General features: G+C 42.3%; 1 protein-coding gene and 1 non-coding gene across 20 annotated transcripts in view; one reads left to right on the top strand and one right to left on the bottom strand.

Annotated features, from left to right (window-relative positions):
• The window catches only part of MLLT10 (MLLT10 histone lysine methyltransferase DOT1L cofactor), a 226,161-nt gene that overhangs the window by 185,497 nt on the left and 23,061 nt on the right, over positions 1-17,603 (bottom strand). The window contains exon 1 of one of the 19 annotated variants that reach the window (XM_054522040.2): positions 6,848-6,870. The exons of the other annotated variants lie outside the window; for them this stretch is intronic. The gene's annotated coding sequence lies outside the window, so the exon portion shown is untranslated. Of the gene's footprint in view, positions 1-6,847; positions 6,871-17,603 lie in introns of those variants that run through there. 19 annotated transcript variants of the gene reach the window in all.
• Positions 131-235, top strand: LOC112131846 (U6 spliceosomal RNA). Its single transcript, XR_002913737.1, has one exon. It is a non-coding gene; the product is annotated as a U6 spliceosomal RNA (small nuclear RNA).

Raw genomic sequence — 17,603 nt, 5'->3', positions numbered from 1 at the left:
GGATTACAGGAATGTGCCACCATGCCCGGCTAATTTTTGAATTTTTTTAGTAGAGATGGGGAGACTCTGTCTCAAAAAAAGAAAAAGAAAATAGCCAAAAGTGATGAACAGAGGATATATAAAGGTACTAGCGCTTTTCTCAACAGCACATATACCAAAATTGAATCAATAGAGAAGATTAGCATGCTCACTGCACAGTAATGACATGCAAATTCTTAAAGTGTTCCATATTAAAAGAAACAAAAAAAGGTACCAAATAAGCACCTGAATAGATGGTCAACATCATTAGCCACTAAGTAAATACATATTAAAAACACAATGACACGTGTGTAGTGGCCTGTAATCCCAGCACTTTAAGAGACCAGTCGGGAGCATGGCTTTAGCTCAGAAGTTCAAAACCAGCCTGAGCAACATAGCAAGACCCCATCTCTTCAAAAATACATTTTTAAAAACATTGGCTGGGTGTAGTGGCATACACCCATACTCCCAGCTACTCGGAGGGTTAAGGCGGCAATAAGCCATGATCATGACACTGCCCTTCAAAGCCTAGGTAAGAGCAAGACCCTGTCTCAAAAAAAAAAATAATAATAGGCCGGGCACGGTGGCTCACGCCTGTAATCCCGGCACTTTGGGAGGCCAAGGCGGGTGGATCACGAGGTCAGGAGATCGAGACCATCCTGGCTAAGACGGTGAAACCCCGTCTCTACTAAAATACAAAAAATTAGCCAGGCATGGAGGCAGGAGCCTGTAGTCGCAGCTACTCAGGAGGCTGAGGCAGGAGAATGGCGTGAACCCGGGAGGTGGAGCCTGCAGTGAGCCTAGATCGCGCCACCACACTCCAGCCTGGGCGACAGAGTGAGACTCTGTCTCAAAAAAAAATAATAATAATAATAATAATACACACAATGAGATATCACTACCCGCCTATCAAAATTACTAAATGAAGACTTATGGTCACATGAAAACCCATGTAATGTTTATAACAGTTTTATTCTTAATAACCTACAAGTGGAAATAACTGAGATTATCTTTCAGCAAATAAATAATTAAACAAAACGCAGTTTAACTGTAACAAATACTAAGCAACAACCTAGAGGAATCTCCAAGGAATTAAACCTAGTGTAAAAAACTCAATCTCAGAAAGTTACATGTTGTTTTGTTTTGTTTTTAGACAGAGTCTCACTCTGTCGCCCAGGGTGGAGTGTAGTGGCAAAATCTCAGCTCACTGCAACCTCTGCCTCCTGGGTTCAAGCAGTTCTCATGTCTCAGCCTCCCAAGCAGCTAAGATTACAAGTGCGTGCCATCACACCTGGCTAATTTTTGTATTTTTAGTAGAGACAGGGTTTCACCACATTGGTGAGGCTGGTTTCAAACTCCTGACCTCAAGTGACCCACCCGCCTCAGCCTCCCAAAGTTCTGGGATTACAGGCCTGAGCCACGCACCGGGCCTCCAGAAAATTACAAGTTCTATCATCCCATTTATATAACATCCTCGAGATAACAAAATTACCGAAATGAAGAATACATTAGTGGTTATGACTAAGTCTGGCGGCAGAAGGAAAGCAGCTGTGGCTATAAAAGCACAACAGGAAGGGAGAGGATTCTGGGAAGATGGTGCAATAGGAAGCACCAGGAACCTGAGGTTGGGAGTTCAAGACCAGCCTGACCAACATGGAGAAACCCTGTCTCTACTAAAAATACAAAATTAGCCAGGCGTGGTGGCACATGCCTGCAATTCCAGCTACTCACGAGGCTGAGGCAGGAGAACTGCTTGAACCCAGGAGGCGTAGGCTGTGGTGAGCCAAGATCGCGCCATTGCGCTCCAGCCTGGGCAACAAGAGTGAAACTCTATCTCAAAAACAAAAAAAAAAAACAAAGTATATATAAGTCAGCAATGAAGAAAACGCAAGACTCGTACACAGAAAAATCACAAAACTTTACTGAAATAAACTGAAGACAATATAAATAAATGGAAAGACATTTCACGTTCTTGGATTGTAATACCTTAATGTTGCTAAGATTTTACTACTCCAAAGCAATCTCCACGCCAGGTGTGGTGGCTCACACCTGTAATCCCAGCACTTTGGGAGGCTGAGGCAGGTGGGTCACTTGAGGTCAGGAGTTTGAAACCAGCCTCGCCAACATGGTGAAACCCTGTTTCTACTAAAAATACAAAAATTAGCCAGGTGTGATGGCGCACACCTGTAATCTCAGCTGCCTGAGAGGCTGAGACATGAGAACTGCTTGAACCCAGGAGGCAGAGGTTGCAGTGAGTTGAGATGGTGCCGCTGTACTCCAGCCTGGGCAAGAAGAGTGAGAAGCTGTCTCAAAAAAAAAATAAAAAATAAATAAATAAAAAAACAAAAATAAATCAATAAAAAAAAAAGCAATCTACACATTCAATAAAATCTCTATCAAAATCCCAAGAATGTTTTTGGCAGAAATAAAAAAAAAAAATACATTCTAAAACTCATGTAGAATCTCAAGGGACCACAAATAGCCAAAACAATCTTGAAAAGGAATAAAATAAAAGTGAAGACATCACACTTCCTGATTTCAAAACTTACTACAAAGCTACAGTAATCAAAACAGTGTTACAGGGCACAGTGGCTCACGCCTGTAATCCCAGCACTTTGGAAGGCCGAGGCGGGCGGATCAACCGAGATTGGGAGTTTGAGACCAATCTGACCAACATGGAGAAACCCCGTCTCTACTACAAATACAAAAATTAGCTGAGCGTGGTGGCACATGCCTGTAATCCCAGCTACTCGGGAGGCTGAGGCAGGAGAATCGCTTGAACCCAGGAGGCAGAGGTTGCAGTAAGCCAAGACTGGGCCACTACACTCCAGCCCAGGCAGCAACAGCGAAACTCCACCTCAAAAAAAAAAAAAACTGTTGTACTGGCATAAAAACAGAGCACTGAAAGAGAATAGAGAGTTCAGAAATAAACTCTCGCTTATATGGTGAAGTGATTTTCAACAAAAGTGCCAGTATCATTCAGTGGGAAAGAGAGTCTTTTAAACAAATAATGCTGGGAAAACTGGATTATCTACATGCAAAAGAATGTAGGTGGACACTTATCTTACACTGCACACAAAAATTGGCTCAAAATGGATCAAACACCTAAACATAAGAGCTACAACTGGGCTGGGCGCAGTGGCTCACGCCTGTAATCCCAGCACTTCGGGAGGCTGAGGCAGGCAGATCACGAGGTCAGGAGATCAAGACCATCCTGGCTAACATGGTAAAACCCTGTCTCTACTAAAAATACAAAAATTAGCCAGGTGTGGTGGCACGCGCCTGTAGTCCCAGCTACTCGGAAGGGTGAGGCAGAAGATTCGCTTGAACCCAGGAGGCAGAAGTTGCAGTGAGCCGAGATCGCACCACTGCACTCCAGCCTGGGCAACAGAGCAAGGCTCCGTCTCAAATAAATAAATATATAAATAAATAAAAGAGCAACAACTCTAGAAACATTTAGAAGAAAACATAGAGGAAAATCTTCACTGCACTAAATTTGACAATCATTTCTTGGATATGATACCAAAAGCACAGAAAACAAAAACTAAAACAAGATAAATTGGACTTCATCACAATTAAAATCTCTGTGCATAAAAGGACATGACTATCAACAAAGTGAAAAGACAACACACAGAATGGGATAAAATATTCACAAATCATGTATCTAAGAATGGTCTGGAATCTAAAATTAGATACTGGGTCTAGCATCTAGAAGTAGATAAAGAATACTGACATTTCAACAACAAAAAGTCACACAAAAAGAGCAAAGGACCTGAACAGAAAATTCTCCAAAGAATACACACAAATGGCCAAGAAGCAGATGAAAAGATGCTTGTATCACTAATTGCTGGGAAAATGCAAATCAAAATGACAAGATACCACTTTACATCATTAGCACGGCTATCATCAAAAACCAGAAAATAGACCAGGTGTCATGGCTCACACTTGTAATCCTAATACTTTGGGGAGGCTGAGGCAGGAGAATTGCTTGAGTCCAGAAGTTCAAAACCAGCCTGGACAACATAGTGAAGCTACCTCTCTACAAAAATCAATAAAATTAAGTGGTGATGGTGATGGTGGTACGTGCCTGTGGTCCCAGCTACACAGGAGTCTAGGTGGGACAACTGCCTGATCCCAGGAGGTTGACACTCCAGTGAGCCATGTTCAAGCCACCGCACTTCAATGCTGAATGACAGAACAAGACCCTGTCTCAAAAACAGTAACAACAACAGAAAATAACAAGAGTTGAAGAAAACTGAAAAAGACTTGAGTGGAAAAAAACTGAACCTTCATGCATTGTTGGTAGGAATACAAAATGCTGAAGTCTCTGTGAAAAACATTTTGGCAGTTCCTCAAAAGGCCCAACAGGCCAGGCATGGTGGCTCAAATCCCAGCACTTTGGGAGGCCCAGCCAGGCAGATCACCTGAGGTCGAGAGTTCAAGACCAGCCTGACCAACATGGAGAAACCCTGTCTCTACCAAAAATACAAAATTAGCCGGGTGTGGCGGCGCACGCCTGTAATCCCAGCTACTCGGGGTACTGAGGCAGGAGAATCACTTGAACCCAGAAGTCGGAGGATGCAATGAGCCAAGATCACGCCATTGCACTCCAGCGTGGGCAACAAGAGTGAAACTCCGTCTCAGGAAAAAAAAAAAAAAGCCAAATGGAATTACCAGGTGATCCAGCAACTTCATTCCTAATGTATACCCCCCCACCCCCCAAAAAAAAGATTCAAACAGATGCTAGAATACCAGTGTTCAGCTCAGCATTATTCACAATAGCAAAAAGGTAGAAACAACTCAAGTTTCCATCAACAGATGAATGGATAAACAAAATACGGTATATACATAACAATGGATTATGTAGCATTCAGCTATAAACAAGATTCAAATTCTGGTACATGCTACAACATAGACGAACCTTGAAAACATTCAAAGTGAAATAAGCTACGTACAAAAGAACAAATATAAGATTCCACTTACATGAGTAGCTAAACTAGGCAACTTGAAAGAAAACAGAGGTTACCAGGGGCTATAGAGAGGGTGAAATAAGAGTTATGCTTACAAGGTATAGAATTTCTCTTCAGGATTAGTTCTGGAAATATATACTGCTGATGGTTATAAACACTGTGAATGTACTTAATGCCACTAAATTGTATACATAAAAATGGTTAAAATGGTATATTTTGTATTATGTGTATTTTACCACAATGAATATGGAAAATCTGAATGATCAGATTACCATGTTCATGGATTGAAAAATTCAAAACTATATATAAAGATGTCCATTCTTGCCAGGTGCAGTGGCTCATGCCTGTAATCCCAGCACTTTGGGAGGCCAAGGTGGATCACAAGGTCAGGAGTTTGAGACCAGCCTGGCCAACATAGTGAAACCCCTTCTCTACTAAAAATACAAAAATTAGTCAGGCGTGGTGGCGGATGCCTGTAGTCCCAGCTTCCTGGGAGGCTGAGGCAGGAGAATCACTTGAACCCAGGAGTCGGAGGCTGCAGTGAGCCAAGATTGCACAACTGCACTCCAGCCTGGGTGACACAGCAAGACTCTGTCTCAAAAAGAAAGAAGAAGTCCATTCTCCCCAAACTGATATACACAATCAATGCAAACTCAAACAAAACACTAGCAACATTTTTGTGGAACATTATGGTTCAAAATGCTTATCAAATGCAAAGAGCTAAGAAGTGGCAAGATACTTAAAACAACAACAAAAAAGGAACACAATATAGAAGGACTAATTCTTTCTGGTATCTTGTATCCAGAGTTATTATTAATACGAAGCTATAGTAATTTTAAAACTGTGGTTCTCACACAAAGGCACATAAAAAGAACACAAAGTCCAGAAAGAAATCCATACAAATATTAACAGCTGATTTATGACATAGTGCCACTGCGGAACTGAGAGGAATAGTGTCAAAACAAATAGATGTCTCTACTAAAAATTCAAAAAAATAAAAATTTTTTGAAAAGAAGTTGGGCACAATGACTCATGCCTATAATCCCAGCACCTTGGGAGGCCAAGGAGGGAGGACTGCTTGAGGCCAGGAGTTCAAGACCAGCCTGGGCAACATAGCAAAACCCTACCTCTATTCTTTAATTAAAAATTAAAAAAAAAAAAAAAAAAAGAAACTTGCTCAGTCATATATTTAGTTCATCTGACTCCAAAGCCCATGATCTCTTCGATTTTTTCTTTTTTCTTAGAGATAGGGTCTCCTCTGTCATCCAGGCTGGAGTAGAGTGGCAGGATCATAGCTCACTGCACCCTTGAAGAGTGAATGAATAGGAGTTTATGTTATTTTAGGATATTTAATGTACTTAAACCTAAAATTTTTAGAAAAGGATTTGAGGCAGTCTACAACAAAGGACAAGTATTATAACAATTAAAAAAACAAAAATAAGGCCAAGCACAGTGGCTCACGCCTGTAATCCCAGCACTTTGGGAGGCTGAGGTGGGTGGATCACCAGAGGTCAGTAGTTCGAGACCAGCCTGGCCAACATGGCAAAACCCCATCTCTACTAAAAATACAAAAAATTAGCCGGACGGGGTGGCAGGCACCTGTAATCCCAGCTACTTGGGAGGCTGAGGCAGGAGAATTGCTTGAACCCGGGAGGCAGAGGTTGCAATGAGCCCAGATCACACCATTGTACTCCAGCCTGGGCAACAGAACGAGACACTGTCTCCAAAAAAAAAAAAAAAAAGAAAAGAAAAATAATAAAAGCCAGTATGATAGACATCTATTGTTTTTCTGCTTCATAAGCATCCCCCTTGTTTTGCAAACAGCACCCACCCCCCTGCATTATGGAAACTGCTCTTACCCCTGACTCCAACTATGTAGTTCTAGTGAGGGTTGCCATTCACAGTACCCTCCCCACTCCAGCCACAGAGATGATGGGCACATGATCCAAGACAGGCCAATCAGAGTCCTTTCCAGGATTCTTCAAGAGAGCCCCTTCTTCTGGTAGAAGGGGCTGGAAACACGAGCTGCCAGCAGTCATGGTTCCAGCCTCATGAAGTAGAGTCTGTAGTATGAGAGAATGAAATCAACACGCAGAGAAACAGAGATAAGAGGTGAAGTCCTAAACCCCATGGAAGGAGAAAGAGGGAACAAATATACTAATAATGATATTAATATAGTTGATGTAACTAAAGACCAGATTTGGTTCTAGGCTGCCTGGTAACCAGGACAAAAAGACAAACAGAATGTATTTCACAGATCTATCAAAAAGGAGGAAATATACCAGATACGCAAGGGAGATAATTTTCCTGATGCTTTATTATTAAAAGAACTTCTTGTACGTGGATCTTTTATGTTAAGAGTCACTGAAGAACAAAATGGACAGTGTCCATGATGAAAGTGTTATATCAAATACAGATTTCATAAACTATTACTTATAATAACTGAGTTATAACTCAATCATTAAGCACAGGGGAAAAATAACAACACAGTAGGCATTAGAAGAAGTGAATCAACTAGTTTTATTTTTTCAGGAAGTTTGCCAGCAAAGAGGAAAAGACAAAAGGGCAAAAATGTAAATGGAAAGCAGAATTCATGAGATGATTCAAAAATGTTTGCGAGTTGAGTGGGAAAAAATCAAGTAAACAGGATAGACTGAAGACTACTACCTGGTAAAACAAAACCCTGTAAGAAATATAAAAAGACCATATCAGAAACACAGGTAGTTAATTCCACTTGAACACTACCACCTCTCCTTCTTGAAACGCTGAATGACAACTGAGATAAACAGCATAAAACCATAAATATAAAAAAGAATATCCCTGGAAACTAGAAAGGACATATGACAAGTGGTAAATGACTTAGGACCAAAGAAAGTTGCTGTAGTAAGACAAGCCCAAAAGCAATGCATCAGAGCACCAGAAACTGGAGGAACGTTACACACCAGGCATCAGGGGGTGGGGAGATGCACATGCGCAGTGATGTTCTATGTATCCAGGAGGGACGTTTTCAGATGAGGCTAACCAACAGGAATTGCATACCATCTGAAAAGCAATCAAAACAATCCCTTATTCACTACATACTAACACAGAACTGGCTCTCACCTGCCCTAGAAAACTGCAAAGCTTAATTTCCTAGAGAGGGTAAATGGAAGAAATCTAGACTCAGGGACACCAGGAGCAGCTGAAGAAAAACAAGAATCATAAAAGTGTAATTCTAAATCCTCAAATTCCAACATCCATCTGGCTGAAGGAATATTGGTAACCAGGTTTGTCAACCCCAAACACGTGATCGTGATCAGATGTATTTCTCTCTTACTAAGCTGAGAACCCCACTAGATCACTTATAATGAAGTCTATCACTCAACAATGTCTGCTCACACAGAACTTCCAATCCACTCAATTAAGAATTTGTCTTAAATTTGAGGCTGGGCACGGTGGCTCACACCTGTAATCCCAGCACTTTGGGAGGTCGAGGAGGGCGGATCACCTGAGGTCAGGAGCTTGAGACCAGCCTGGCCAACATAGCGAAACCCCGTCTCTACTAAAAATACAAAAATTAGCCAGGTGTGGTGGCACATGCCTGTAGTCCCAGCTACTCAGGAGGTGGAGGCAGGAGAATTGCCTGAACCAGGGAGGCGAAGGTTGCAGTGAGCCAAGATCACACTACTGCACTCCAGCCTAGGCAACAGAGCGAGACTCCAAGTCCAAAAAAAAAAAAAGCGGGGGGGGGGGCCGGGCACAGAGGCTCACACCTGACCTGTAATCTCAGCACTTTTGGAAACCGAGGCGGGTGGATCACCTAAGGTCAGGAGTTTGAGACCAGCCTGACCAACATGAAGAAACCCCGTTTCTACTAAAAATACAAAATTAGCTGTGCATGGTGGCGCATGCCTGAATCCCAGCTACTCAGGAGGCTGAGGCAAGAGAACCACTTGAACCCGGGAGGCAGAGGTTGTGGCGACCCAAGATCACACCAGCCTGGGCAACAAGAGTGAAACTCCCTCTCAAAAAAAAAAAAAAAAAAAAAAAAAAAATTTGTCTTACATTTGAATCAAGGCTGAGAATCACCAGATTTTTACATAAAGTCACTAACACGAAACACAGGCCAAAACAGTACAAAAGAAGAGTTCAAGGAGCAGGAGAAAATTTCATAACTGAAACAAAACAAAAACCTCCAATTAAAGTATCAGCCAGGCATTGTGGCTCATGCCTGTAATCCCAGCACTTTGGGAGGTGGAGGAGGGTGGATCACCTGAGGTCAGGAGTCTGAGACCAGCATGGCCAACGTGGCAAAACCCAGTCTCTACTAAAAATACAAAAATTAGCCAGGCGTGGTGGCAGGCACCTGTAATCCCAGCTACTGAGGAGGCTGATAAGGGAGAATTGCTTGAATCCAGGAGGCGGGGACTGCAGTGAGCCAAGATCACGCCACTGCACTGCAGCCTGGGTGACAGGCAAGACTCTGTCTCAAAAAAATAAAATTAAATTTAATTTAAATTAAAATAAATTGTATCCAAGAAACCTGAACAGAAGATTACAGAAATAAGGAGCAGCTGAGAGCATAAAGAGTCCTTAGAAATTAAGAAGTATGGCCAGGCACAGTGGCTCACGCCTGTAATCACAGCACTTTGGGAGGCCAAGGCGGGTGGATCACCTGAGGTCAGGAGTTCGAGACCAGCCTGACCAACATGGTGAAACCCTGTCTCTACTAAAAATACAAAATTAGCTGGGCATGGTGGCATGCGCCTGTAACCCCAGGTACTCGGGAGGCTAAGGCCTGAGAATCACTTGAACCCGGGCGGTAGGGGTTGCAGTGAGCCAAGATCGCACCAATGCACTCCAGCCTGGGAAACACGGTGAAACTCTGTCTCAAAAAAAAAAAAAAAAAAAAAAAAAAGAGCAAGAAAAACAAAGAAAGAAAGAAATTAGTATAACCATCTTGAAAAATTAAAGTGAAGGGGCCGGGCCCGGTGGCTCACAGCCTGTAATCCCAGCACTTTGGGAGGCCGAGGCAGGCAGATCACAAGGTCAGAAGATCGAGACCATCTTGCTCAACATGGTGAAACCTCATCTCTACCAAAATACAAAAAAAAAAAATTAGCCGGGCGTGGTGGCGCGTGTCTGTAATCCCAGCTACCTGGTAGGCTGAGGCAGGGGAATCACTTGAACCCGGGAGGCGGAGGTTGCAGTGAGCTGAGATCGCATCACTGCACTCTAGCCTAGTGGCAGAGCAAGACTCCGTCTCAAAAAAAAAAAATTTAAGTGAAGGAGGGCCAGGAGTAGTGGCACGCCCATAATCCCAACACTATGGAAGGCTGAGAGAATCACTTTCAAGGTCAGCCTGGGCTACAATATCAAGATGCTGTCTCAAACAAACAAAAAAATTTTTAAGTGAAGAGTTGGAAGAGAAAGTGAGGAATCACCTCAGAAAACAGAGTACAAAGAGTTATACAACAGAAACAGAAAATACAAAAATTATAGGATCAGATTAGAAAGTCCAACATCCAAAATTTTTTTAAAATACAGAAAAGGCAAACAAAGCAGAACTGAGGAAATTATCAAAGAAATAATTCAAAAACTTTCTCCCTGACCTAAACTCACATTCCGAAACAGGAGCTAACAAATCAAAAGGACCACTGTGCACCTAGTACAATGAGTAAAAGAAAGCATACCATCTTGAGTATCAGAATAACCAGGTTAAAGAGAAAATACTAAATCCAGAAAGAACTACCACATACAAACGATTAAAAAGAAATGAGAATTGGCTGGGTGCAGCGGCTCATGTCTGTAATCCCAACATTTTGGGAGGCTGAGACGGGCAGATCACTTGTGTTCAGGAGTTCGAAACCAGCCTGGCCAACATGGTGAAACCCCATCTCTACTAAAAATACAAAAATTAGCCAGGCATGGTGGCGCACGCCTGTAATCTCAGCTACTCGGGAGGCTGAGGCAAGAGAATCACTTGAACCCGGGAGGCAGAGTTTGCAGTGAGCCAAGATCACGCCACTGCACTTCAGCCTGGGCGACAGAGAGACTCTGTCTCAAAAAAAAAGAAAAGGAAAAGAAAAAGAAATCAGAATTGCAGCTGGCTGCGGTGACTCACGTCTGTATCCCAACTCTTTAGGAGGCTAAGGCAGGTAGATCACCTGAGGCCAGGAGTTTGAGACCAGCCTGGCCAATAGGCGAAACCCCCATCTCTACTAAAAATACAAAACTGAGCTGGGCATAGTGGCACGCGCCTGTAGTCCCAGCTACTCGGGAGGCTTAGGCAGGAAAATCTCTTGAACCCAGGACGCAGAGGTTGTAGTAAGCAGAGATTGCACCATTGCACTCCAGCCCGGGTGACAGAGTGAGACTCCTTCTCAAAAAAAAAAAAAAAATTAGAACTGCTTTGGACTTGCTAACAGTAACACTGAAAGCTGAAAGGCAGTAGAGAAATATCTTCAAATTCTGATGGAAAATGATTTCCAACCAAGAATTCTATGTACTCTGTCGAACAATCAAGTAAGATAGCAATCCCATTTTATCAACCATGCAAAACCCTAATTTATTTCTCATGCGCCTTTTCCTATGAAGTTGCCAGAAGATGTGCCTTCTTAAATATAAAGAAACAGGGGAGTAGGGGGCTAGAAAAACAGGGAATCCAATATAAGCAAGAAGAAAACTCCAAGATAATGGTGAAGGGATGTTCCAGTATCCATATAGCAAGCCTAAAGAGCAAACAGTCCAGATGGGAGCAAGCAGATGGTACCCAAAAGAAGGTCCCTGGTTTAAAAAGGAAAGGAAGGAGGAGGAAAGACAAGGGAAAGTAAAAGGGGAGAGAAGAAAGAGGGAGAAGGAGGAAGGCGCAAGGAGGAAGAGAGAAGAATAAAATCAAAGAGAGGAGAAAGAGGAGACAGAAAGAAGAGGAAGAAGAAAATAAACAGGAAAGAAGATAAAAGGAAGGAAAGGAAAAGTGAATCTATAAACGACCTAATACGATAACCATGCAGATTATTTAAGAAAGCAATGAGAGAGGCCGGGCTTGGTGGCTCACGCCTGTAATCCTAGCACTTAGGGAGGCCGAGGCGGGTGGGTCACCTGAGGTCAGGAGATCGAGACCAGCCTGGCCAACATGGTAAAGCCCCGTCTCTATTAAAAATACAAAAACTAGCCAGGCGTGGTGGCAGGCACCTGTAATCCTTGCTACTCAGGAGGCTGAGGCAGGAGAATCGCTTGAACCCAGGAGGTGAAGGTTGCAGTGAGCTGAGATCACTGTCACTATACTCTGGCCTGGGTGACAAAAGCAAAACTCCATCTCGGAAAAAAAAAAGCAATGAGAAGATATACAAAGATTTTGTCTTATAGTCTTAGGAAAAAAAAAAAAACGAGGAAAGTTCAAATACAGAACAAATATTAATCACAGAGAAAAAAATAAAAATTAACACCAGAAAGTAATAACACTGCTGTATACTTTTGTCTTGGAAATTAGCAAAAACCAGGCACGGTAGCTCACGCCTGTAGTACCTCCTGAACCCAGGAGATCAAGACTAGCCTAGCAACATAGTGAGACCCCATCTGTACAAAAAATGTAGAAATCAGACAGGCATGGCAGTGTGTACCTATAGTTCCAGCTACCTGAGAGGTTGAGGTGGGAGGATGACCTGAGGTCAGAAGCTCCAGACCAGCCTGGTCAACATGGTGAAACTCCGTCTCTAAAAACACAAAAATTGCCCAGGCATGGTGGTGTGTGCCTGTAATCCCACCTACTTGGGAGGCTGAGGCAGGAGAATCGCTTGAACCCGGGGAGCAGAGGTTGCAGTGGGATGAGATCACACCACTGCACTTTAGCCTGGGCAACAGAGCGAGACTCTGCCTAAAAAAAAAAAAAAAAAAAAAAAAAAGACAGAAACTACTAGACTTAATTAAAAAAAAAAAGTCTAAACATCTAAACACAAAAACAGAATAAACAGATACCATATGCTAGGCAATTTATCAAAGTACATCTATGTTTTCAACTCTCTTACTAGTTTTGTAGGCAGGTTAGAAAAGAATACAAGCAAGTATTAAGCGCCTGATTCATTCCTGCCCTTATGCTAGGCTTTTCTCACATTAAAAGGAAAAGGAATTCGAGAAACAAGCAAGTAAAACTGGCTATGTTATCGGTCTATGATGGTAAGCACCAAATCTGTTAATTTTTGAAAACCATCTCTTTGAAAGCTATAGGAACTTAGGATATTATGCTGAATTTAAAATGAAATACTAGATTATAAGTCAGCAGTAACAAAAAAAAAAGTTAGTAAATGTTCAACTTCAAAGACATTCTATTTAAAGTGTACAGGCTAAAAAGCCTGTACAGAAATAAAAAAGTTATTTGTGTTATGTAAAAAAAAGGTACAATCCGAGTACTTTTTGGCACTCAACCTGGCTTCTTGCACTTAGAAATCAAAGATAAGTTGGCCGGGCACGGTGGTTCACGCCTATAATCCCAGCACTTTGGAGACCGAGGCAGGCGGATCATGAGGTCAGGAGTTCGAGACCAACCTGACCAACATGGTGAAACCCCATCTCTACTAAAAACACAAAAATCAGCCGGGCGTGGTGGCGCGTGCCTGTAATCCCAGCTACTCAGGAGGCTAAGGCAGGAGAATCACCTGAACACTTGAAGCTGGGAGGCAGAGATTGCAGTGAGCTAAGATCGCGCCACCGCACTGGGTGACAGAGCAAGACTCCATTTCAAAAAAAAAAAAAAAAAAAAATCAAACATAAAAGAAATCTGAAAACAATTTTTAATTATATGAATAAAGGTAAATCTCCAGGTGGCAGAAATAAAAAAGAACTTTAAAGTTAAATAAGGCCGGGCGCGATAGGTCACGTCTGTAATCCCAGCACTTTGGTAGGCTGAGTCAGGCAAATCACTTGAAGTCAGAAGTTCGAGACCAGCCTGGGCAACATCTGAAACCCCCGTCTCTACTAAAAATACAAAAATTAGCTGGGCTTGGTGGCACCCATGTGTAGTCCCAGCTACTCAGAAGGCTAAGGCAGGTGAATTGCTCCAACCCGGGAGGCGGAGGTTGAAATGAGCTGAGATCGCATCACTGCACTCTAGCCTGGGTAACAGGGCAAGACCCTGTCTCAAAAACAAACAAAAGGCTAAAGGAATCAGTATTAATTGAAGCTGGGGCAGTTAAGGAAGCTATCAGAAACAATACCTTAGAGGGTAGGACTGACTATAACAGCAACATAGACTAAAGATGTGGAGAAAAGCTCTAACTGGGTTCCCTACATAAGGACAAGAGCTGATAAGGACCCATGTCATAACAGGAAGAGACTCTAGAAAACCATGTACTGGACTACTAAGACTAGGGAAGCTGCACAGAAATTAGATGCTTGCTCCAGATGTAAGTAGATGAGTCACTCTAGAAATCCAAGGGGATGCTGAGGGAAGGTATGGGGCCCAAAATCCATTATCTAAAGGATGTAGAAATCCAAGCCAAGAAACAAACTTAGAGACTGGCCTGGAGCAATGAACCCCATTAGGCAAACTGTAACAGGCTCTGCAGCTACCAATCCAAGTCCATTTTCTCCTTCTTCCCTACTAACAGAACTCTCACTTTAACCAATTTATCAATGGGCCCAACTTTATGACCACATTTTGCAGACTCCATAACAATTAAGAGCCAGTAAAATTAAGCATAAAGTGTTGAGTGGAGCCTCAAGGACAATTAGTTTAAGAGTACAACTCAGGGCCAGGCGCAATGGCTCATGCCTGTAATCCCAGCACTTTGGGAGGCCAAGGCGGGCAGATCACCTGAGGTCAGGAGTTCGAGACCAGCCTGGCCAACATGGCGAAACCCCATTTCTACTAAAAATACAAAAATTAGCCAGGCATAGTGGCACACACCTGTAATCCCAGCTACTCGGGAAGCTAAGGCAGGAGAACCCGGGAGGCAGAGGATCACGACCACTGCATTCCAGCCTGGGCAACAGAGCAAGACTCTCTCTCAAAAAAAAAAGAGTACAACTCAGTTAGAGGACCACACTTGAAGCTTACCCTCTCCCCTTCTTTCTCCCTGGGACTTCTTTTGTAGTCACAATCACTGCAGTTCCAGCTGCCATGCTTTGACTACGGGATAACCCTGAACATGAAAACTATGTGCTAAGGCTGATACAGAAGGAAGACAGAAAAAGCATACTCCCTAGTGACTTAAGAGAGCTGTCATCAAAGCTTCAAAATGCCTTTTGCTTTTAAGTAAAAGAATAACTGGATGGGCGCAGTGGATCACGCCTGTAATCCCAGCACTTTGGGAGGCCAAGGCGGGCGGATCACGAGGTCAGGAGATGGAAATACAGTGAAACCCCATCTCTACTAAAAATACAAAAAATTCGCCAGGAGTGGTGGCATGCGCCTATAATCCCAGCTACTGGGGAGGCTGAGGCAGGAGAACTGCTTGAATCCGGGAGGTGCAGGTTGCAGTGAGCCGAGACTGCGCCACTGCACTCCAGCCTGGGTGACAGAGCAAGACTCAGTCTAAAAAAAAAAGAATAACCTCCTGACTTGTAGAAACCATTATAATCTGGTCAGACAAACACAATTCTTAAAAGACAGAGAGCAAAGGCAAAAACCCCACAGTGACATCTTCACAACTCATGGTAGAGAAACAGGAATCCCAGGAAAGACAACTCCACCTGCAGATTAGCTTGCAGTCAAAAATTACACAATATATAAACACATCTATCACTAGAGTTAACAAACAATTCCAAAATCTGAGAATCTTTACAATAAGTATGTTTTAAATGTTCAAATAAAAAAAAGAATATAATTCTTCAAACAATAAGGCAAGATAGCCTGAAAAAAGACACAAATTGAAATATAAAATCACATAAAAATTCTAGAAATTTACTCAGAAAAAAAATTAATTCACTGAATTAAAAATTAGCATAAATCTGAAGACAGAGTTAAAGATATTATCAATAATGCAAAGATAAGATAGAAAGGCCAGGCGCAGTGGCTCACTCCTGTAATCCCAGCACTTTGGGAGGCCAAGGTAAGTGGATCACGAAGTCAGGAGATCGAGACCATCCTGGCTAACATGGAAAAACCCCGTCTCTACTAAAAATACAAAAAATTAGCCGGGTGTAGCGGCAGGCACCTGTATTCCCAGCTACTCAGGAGGCTGAAGCAGGAGAATGGCGTGAACCCGGGAGGCGGAGCTTGCAGTGAGCCGAGATCGCACCACTGCACTCTAGCCAGGGCAACAGAGGCTCCGTATCAAAAAAAAAAAAAAAAAGATAAGATAGAAAATATGAAAGACAAATTAAAAGACATGAAAAACAGAATGAAAATCCCAGACATATACCCAACAGTTCTAGGAAAAGAAAAGTTAATGAGAAGGTTACAGTATTTGAAGAGACAGAGTAGAAAATAAAAAATGGAAGGACACTGAGTCCTCAGAATGAAAAAGCAGACCAAGTCTCAAACAGGATAAACAAACTCAAAAGATTGTTTATCAACCAACAGATACCAGAAGACAAACTAGAATAAAATCTTTAGTTACAGGAAAATAGCTATTCTCAAAGGATTCAAACTAGCTTCCAAGAGAGCAAAATAATGAAATTCGTAGACACAAAAAGACTAATATAGCTTTCTTACTTATTACTTACTAGCCTCAGACCCTGAGAAAAAAATACCAAAACCTTCAAAGGAAAAAAAATGAACCCACAAACAAGGAAAATAAAAGGCTAGATTGAACAAAAACATCAGTAATATTAAACCTAATTATAAATAACTATTTTTTTAAAACACACAATTATTTAGAAGATTCAAAATAAGACGCACAGGGGCTCACGCCTGTAATACCAACACTTTGGGAGGTGGAAGCAGGAACATTACCTGAGGTCAGGAGTTCAAGAAAAACCTGGCCAACATGGTGAAACCCCGTCTCTACTAAAAATACAAAAATTAGCCAGACAAGGTGGCATGTGCCTGTAGTCCCAGCTACTCAAGAGGCTGAGGCATGAGAATCGCTTGAACCCACGAGAATCACTTGAACATGAAAGGCGGAGGTTGCAGTGAGCCGAGATCACACCACTGCACTCCAGCCTGGACGACAGTGAGACTCCATCACCAAAAAAAAAAAAGAAAAAAACAGATGGAGTAATTCCAGCTACTTAGAAGGCTAAGGTGAGAGGATCACATGAGCCCAAGAGTTCCAGACCAGCCTGGGCAACACAGTGAGACTCTATCTTAAAACAAACAAACAAACAAACAAAAAAACAGCAGAGTAATAAAGACAACAATAACATAGATTGTGCGAGGGAAAAACAACCAAAGGAATCAAGGCGTCCCAAGGACCTTTGTTTTGTTCAAAGGGAGTACAGATATTAAGACTCAGAAAAACATTAAGTATGCATGTTAAAACTTTAAGTGCAATTACTAAAATAAAAGAAATAGAGCATATGACCACCAAATCAGCAGAGAATTAAAAAAATAAAAGAATGAAGGGGTCGGGCGGGGTGGCTCACACCTGTAATCACAGCACTTTGGGAGGCCAAGGCAGGAGGATTACCTGAGGTCAGGAGTTCGAGACCAGCCTAGCCAACATGGTAAAACCCTATTTCTACTAAAAATACAAA

This window comes from Pongo abelii, chromosome 8 (genome assembly GCF_028885655.2).
Source record: "Pongo abelii isolate AG06213 chromosome 8, NHGRI_mPonAbe1-v2.0_pri, whole genome shotgun sequence".
NCBI lineage: Eukaryota > Metazoa > Chordata > Mammalia > Primates > Hominidae > Pongo > Pongo abelii.
Note: the sequence above shows the minus strand (reverse complement) of the source record. Positions and strands in the feature narration are given on the sequence as shown.